This window comes from Sus scrofa, chromosome 11 (genome assembly GCF_000003025.6).
Source record: "Sus scrofa isolate TJ Tabasco breed Duroc chromosome 11, Sscrofa11.1, whole genome shotgun sequence".
In the NCBI taxonomy this organism is placed as follows: Eukaryota; Metazoa; Chordata; class Mammalia; order Artiodactyla; family Suidae; genus Sus; species Sus scrofa.
Genome location: NC_010453.5, coordinates 45,448,752 through 45,454,751, shown reverse-complemented (window position 1 = coordinate 45,454,751; position 6,000 = coordinate 45,448,752).

Here is a 6,000-nt window from a genome sequence, read left to right as displayed (position 1 = left end):
GGATGCTGTGAGGGGAACAAGAATTACATAGACACAACATGGTTAGCTAATCATCGCAGAAATAAACCCAGAGTCCATCGAGAGATAAGTCAGTTTTCTTTTGCCCATCTATACTTTGAACGTTGCCATGGTCTAAGTGTGCATCTGCCTCTTTTTTTTTTTTCTCATCTTTCTAGAGGAAATTCATGGAAAATATCAAATGCCTATGTCACAAATAGCCTCCGTGTTTTGATGCAAAACCAAAACTCTGTGCCATTTCTATAGGAAAGTTCAACACTACGCACGGATGTAGGAAGTAGGAGAGACACAGGGAAATTAATAAGGAATTGAGGATGCCCCAGACCTGTGTTTGTCATCTTTCTGCTTTGGGAACTTTTAAGGAGTCCTCCTCATACTCACACATAAAAATGTCTCCTCTTTCTTATTGTCCATTAATGGGGAAATACATATAGCAAGAAGTCATGTGATTTCCATCATATGCTTTTGATTTTATTAATTACATCCACAATCTTTAGTCTGTTGAAAAAGAACCATACGGGACTTCTAGGCTCAGCAGATTCAGGATTTGGTGCAGTCATTGCTGTGGCTCAGGTGGTTTGCTGTCGAGTAGGTTCAATCCTTGGCCCAGAACGTCCACATGAAGAATAAAAAGAAGAGGGGCAGGAAAAGTGTGGGGAAAGGAAGAGGAAGAAGAAGGAGAAGAAGAACCATGCAAGTTCTGTGCTTGGCATACATGGAGGTCCCCAGATCCTTGCTAGAGTCCATGCTTTTGGGCGAAGCTGGTAAATCCTATGCAACTCCCATAAATCCCTAAAATTTCTTCAAAATCCTCACTCCTTCTCCCCTGATTTCCCACTCAAAGCGCTTGGAAAACCTGCCTCCCTCTCCACACTGTTCCAGCACTCTTCTGGGGACTTCTGCCCCTGAGGTGCTCAGCTGCCTCTCCATTTTTATCGTGAGGGTAGCCCTTTTAGAATTCTCATGTAAAAAAGTCCTCCACATCGTTACACTGGACTTCACTATAGTGTCTCTCTCGTAGCCACCTCCTTCTAGTCACAAGTCCTCAGCTCTTCCAGGTATGCAGGACTCACCTGCCCTTTCAAGGCTCATACTGGGTTCTGGCTGTTGTCAGTTTTTATCAGGTTTCTCCACGGGTACCTTCTTATTGTCTCTGTTCTCTGCCAACGTGAAAAACAAAGTAGACTCCAAATTTGGTGTTGTTGGTCATCAGCCAATGAGAAAATGCTTCCCAGGAATGGGAGAAGTGGTCTCTGTCCTTCTCTGGCCACACTGCTTCTGGATGGTAGCATTCTGAGATAAAGATCCAGACTGTGGATCAAACCTGCATCCCAGAGCTCCAGAGATGCCACCAATCCTATTGCAACACAGCAGGAACTCCTGAACCTTTTTTTTTTTTCTTTTTCTTTTTTGCTTTTGAGGGCCACAATTGCAGCACATGGAGGTTCCCAGGCTAGGGGTCCAATCGGGGCTACAGCTGCCGGCCACAGGCACAGCAATGCCAGATCCAACCCATATCTGCAACCTACACCACAGCTCACAGCACAGCAACACTGGATCCTTAACCCACTGAGTGAGGCCAGAGATCAAATCCTCAACCTCACAGTTCCTAGTCAGATTCATTTCCGCCCTACTACGATGGGAACTCCTCCTGAACCACTTGTAAGCATTCCCAAACTTCCAAAATCTGGTTGTAGGAGATGATGACGGTCATCTGTGCCTGAAAAGATGCACATCAGAGAAGGGAAAGGACAGTGGGGATGAAGGAGAAGTAGAACAGAAGAGAGCCCTGAAGAAATCCAGTGATGAAGAGAAATTACAAAGCAGACTGAGAAGTGAGAGAGTGAAGGAGCAAATCCACAGAGTAGATTGTTATGGAAACTCAAAGAAGAGTTCCCAGGAGAAAGGTGGTTACCAGTGTCCATGCTGCCAATGGAATCAAAGAATCTAAGTGTTGAAAAGTGAGCACTAGATTTATCAAATTCATCACTTGCATTAGTTTCTCAAAATCACATTATTGAACACCTACTAGAGGCAAGGCCATCTTTATCTTATTTTATTTTTTCTTTTTCCAGCTGGTCCCATAGCATGTGCAAGTCCCCAGGCCAGAGATCACATCGGAGCCAGGGCTGCGATCTATACCACAGCAGCAGCAAGGCTGGATCCTTAACCCATGGCACCAAGCTGGGGATTGAACTGGCGCCTCCACAGAAATAAGCCAGATCATTAAACTGCTGTGCCACAGCAGAACCCCAAGGCCTTCTTTAAGGGAAGTAGAAATTTGCAGGTCCAAGTTGCTTCTTTCCTGGGGCTGATCATCTAGTTGACAGACAAGAATGCAAAGGCACCGGGGATATTCCTTCATTCCTCTGTGTCCAAAAACCCCTGTAATTGATACAGCACATAATGAGCTGCACTACTGGTGCAAACACAGCGGGTTCTCTGGAATGAATGTGGGATCAGGAAAGTTGTGTTCCTCCTGGAGTCTATATTTTAAGATTATTGTTAGCCCTTTGGTGCATCTCCAGACAAAATAGCCAAGATGGAGAAGGACTTAGAAACTATTTTAATAAAGAAATAACTGCAGAGAAGTTCCTGTTGTGGCTCAGTGGAAACGAATCCAACTAGGAACCATGAGGTTGAGGGTTCGATCCCTGGCCTTGCTCAGTGGGTTAAGGATCTGGTGTTGCCATGAGCTGTGATGTAGGTTGCAGACACACTCAGATCTGTCGTTGCTGTGGCTGTGGCCTAGGCCGGCAGCTGTAGCTCCAATTTGACCTCTAGCCTGGGAACCTCCATATGCCAAGGGTTCAGCCCTAAAAAGCATAAAAGGAAAAAAGGAAAAAAAAAGAAAAGAAATAACTGCAGAATCGAGATTGTATTTGGCTGAGTCAAGACAGCTATGATAGCTTTCACCAAATACTTGAGGGGCTTTGGTAAAGAAGGATGATATTTATTTTTGTATTGTTCCTGAGGAAAAACCACAAACAGGGAAAATATGGAGAGGCAGAAATTATCCCTGAGAAGAGTTCCCATTGTGGCTCAGCAGTAACGAGCCCAAGTAGTATCCATGAGGTCTCAGGTTCAATGCCTAGCCTCACTCGGTGGGTCAAGGATCCTGCATTGCTATGAGCTGCCATGTAGTTCAAAGATGAGACTCAGATTTGGCATTGCTATGGCTGTGGTGTAGGCTGGCAGCTGTAGCTCCAATTCTACCCTTAGCCTGGGAACTTCAATATGCCACAGGTGCAGCCCTAAAAAAAGAAAAAAAAAAAGAAAAAAAAGGAAAGAAAGAAAATAAATTATCCCAGAAAAAGAGAAAGAAGGAAAGAAATTATCCCAGAGAAAGAGAAAGAAAGAAATTCCCATTAATAATAGTGGTCCAAAAACTTTCCTTAAAAAAGACTCATGCACCTGCATGTTCATTGCAGCTCTAGTCACAAAAACAACCCAAATGTCCATCACAGATGATTGGATTAGGAAGATGTGGTGTATATACACAATGGAATATTACTCAGCCATAAAAAAGAACAAAATAATGCCATTTGCAGCAACACGGATGGAACTAGAGACTCTCATCCTGAGTGAAGTAAGTCAGAAAGAGAAAGACAAATACCATATGATATCACTTATATCTGGAATCTAATATAGGACACAAATGAACCTTTCCACAGAAAAGAAAATCATGGACGTGGAGAATAGACTTGTGGTTGCCAAGGGGAAGGGAGAGGGAATGGTGTGGTTGGGGAGCTTGAGGTTAATAGATACAGACTGTTGCCTTTGGAATGGATTAGCAATGAGATCCTGCTGTGTAGCACTAGGAACTCTGTCTAGTCACTTATGATGGAGCATGATAATGTGCGAAAATAGAATGTGTACATGTATGTGTAACTGGGTCACCATGCTATACAGTAGAAAAAAAATATTGTATTGGGGAAATAACTATTTAAAAAATAAAAAATAAATTAAAAATAATAGTGGTCCAAAAGTGCAGTGGATGCCATGTGTGTTCTCCCTCTCAGATGTTCAAGCCAAGGTCAAGGGTGTGTTACAGGGTGAAGAGCAGGACTGAGTACCCTCCAAGATGCTTTCAAATTCTGAAGATTCTGTGACTCCAGCTTAAAGATGGTCATTTCCTTCCAAGGTGGTCAGAAAAATCTTCCTGGGAGAATTAGACTGTCCAATCTAGCCTTGGGAAATGGCTAGGATTTTTTTTTTTTTTTTTCTTTTCTTTTCTTTTTTTTTTTTTTCCTTGCTCCCTAAGCATTTGGAAGTTCCCAGGCCAGGAACTGAATCCAAGTCACAGCTGCTGCAAAGCCAGATCCTTTAACCCACCGCTCTAGGCTAGATATCGAATCTGCATCTCCACAGTGACCCAAGCTGCTGCAGTGGGATTCTTAACCCACTGCACCACTGTGGGAACTCCAGATGGTTGGGCTTTTGATGGGTGAGCAAGAGGAGGGAGACCATTTCACAGGGGACAACAGATCCAGCTTGCAGAGCTGACTGTTCACAGGAGGCTCTAAAGTCATCAGAAGCAAGTTATCAAGACACTTCTTTTTTTGCTTTTTGTTTCTTCTTTGTTTGTTTTTGCTTTTTTAGGGCCACACCTGCAGCATGTGGAAATTCCCAGGCTAGGGGTCGAATCAGAGCTATAGCTGCCAGCCACAGCAACAAGGGATCCGAGCCAAGTCTGCCACTTACACCATCAGATCCTTAACCCCCTGAGCGAGTCCAGGGATCAAACCCACATCCTCATGGATACTAGTCAGGTTTGTTACTGCTGAGCCACAACAGGTCCTGACAAGACCTTTTCATGCCAGGGTAAGGAGTTTGAGCAAAATCTTTTAGGCAGCAAGGAGCCACGGAAGACATCTGTGCAAGAAAATACAATTCAATTAAGAAGAGTGTCCAAGAAGGTTGTTCTGGCGTTTACTTGGAACAGATTAAAAATGGGTGAGCCTGAAAAAAAGCAGGGGATTATTAGGAAGGATAAGACAAAAGAAACCTAAACTCAGGGAATGAGAGTAAAATAGAAGTTTAGAGTAAGGGAAACTTGGGGGAAGTAAGAATCCACAGGACTTCAGGACGGGTTGTGTTGGGAAAGAGGCAGGAGGAAAAAAATCAGGTGTTTGAATGAAAAGGTTTGAGTCCCTGGGAGAAGAATGACGAGAGAAGCAGTACCTTTAAGACGCAGGGTCAGGGAGGGTAATTTGAGAGGCCAGTAGCAATCCCGACACGGGAAGCCAGTCTAAGGAGAACTCCGGCCAACAGGGCATCTTTAAGCCGGGCAGTACCTCACTAGCATCCAGTGGAATATTACCAGCTGCTGTCTCGGAGGAAATTGGATTTCTTGATTTTCCAAATGAGCCAAGCTGTTGTGCTGGCAACAAACACACATGACAGGCACTTAGCCAAGCATAAAGCAACAGGTTTAAAACATGGCAGCATGTAGATAAACCATCTCCAGCCTTTAGCAATCGGCTAGGGGGAAGTCACAGAAATAAGTGAAAAAGAAATCTGCCTAAATTCCAGAGCCATCTATTTTTTTAATACTACTGTCTTATGTAAAAACATGCATAAATCTATCATGAAATCTACTTTATTTCTTACTGGGCAAGACGGCAAAGCGAGATACTTCAAAGCGAAGGCATTTTTGGAGGTAGTACTTGAGATAATATTGGGGGCAAAAAAACTCTTCCATATAACTAGGCTCAGTCTGTGTAGAAAAAGTAAATATAGATGCAGAGCTGATGAATTTGAATGATGTAGAGGAACAGACTGGATGGTTCCGGCTCCTAAAGCTGCTTTTTCTCTCTCTCTCTCTCTCATCGGGGGTGGGTTTTTTTTGTTTCATTTTGATTTTCCTTGGATTATCTGAACAATTACCTCCACTCTCCATTTCACTCTGATTCTAGAGACAGAGTCCTCTAAGTGACCTATTTTTATTGTGTTCAAGGAAGAACTGAATACAATGGCGCT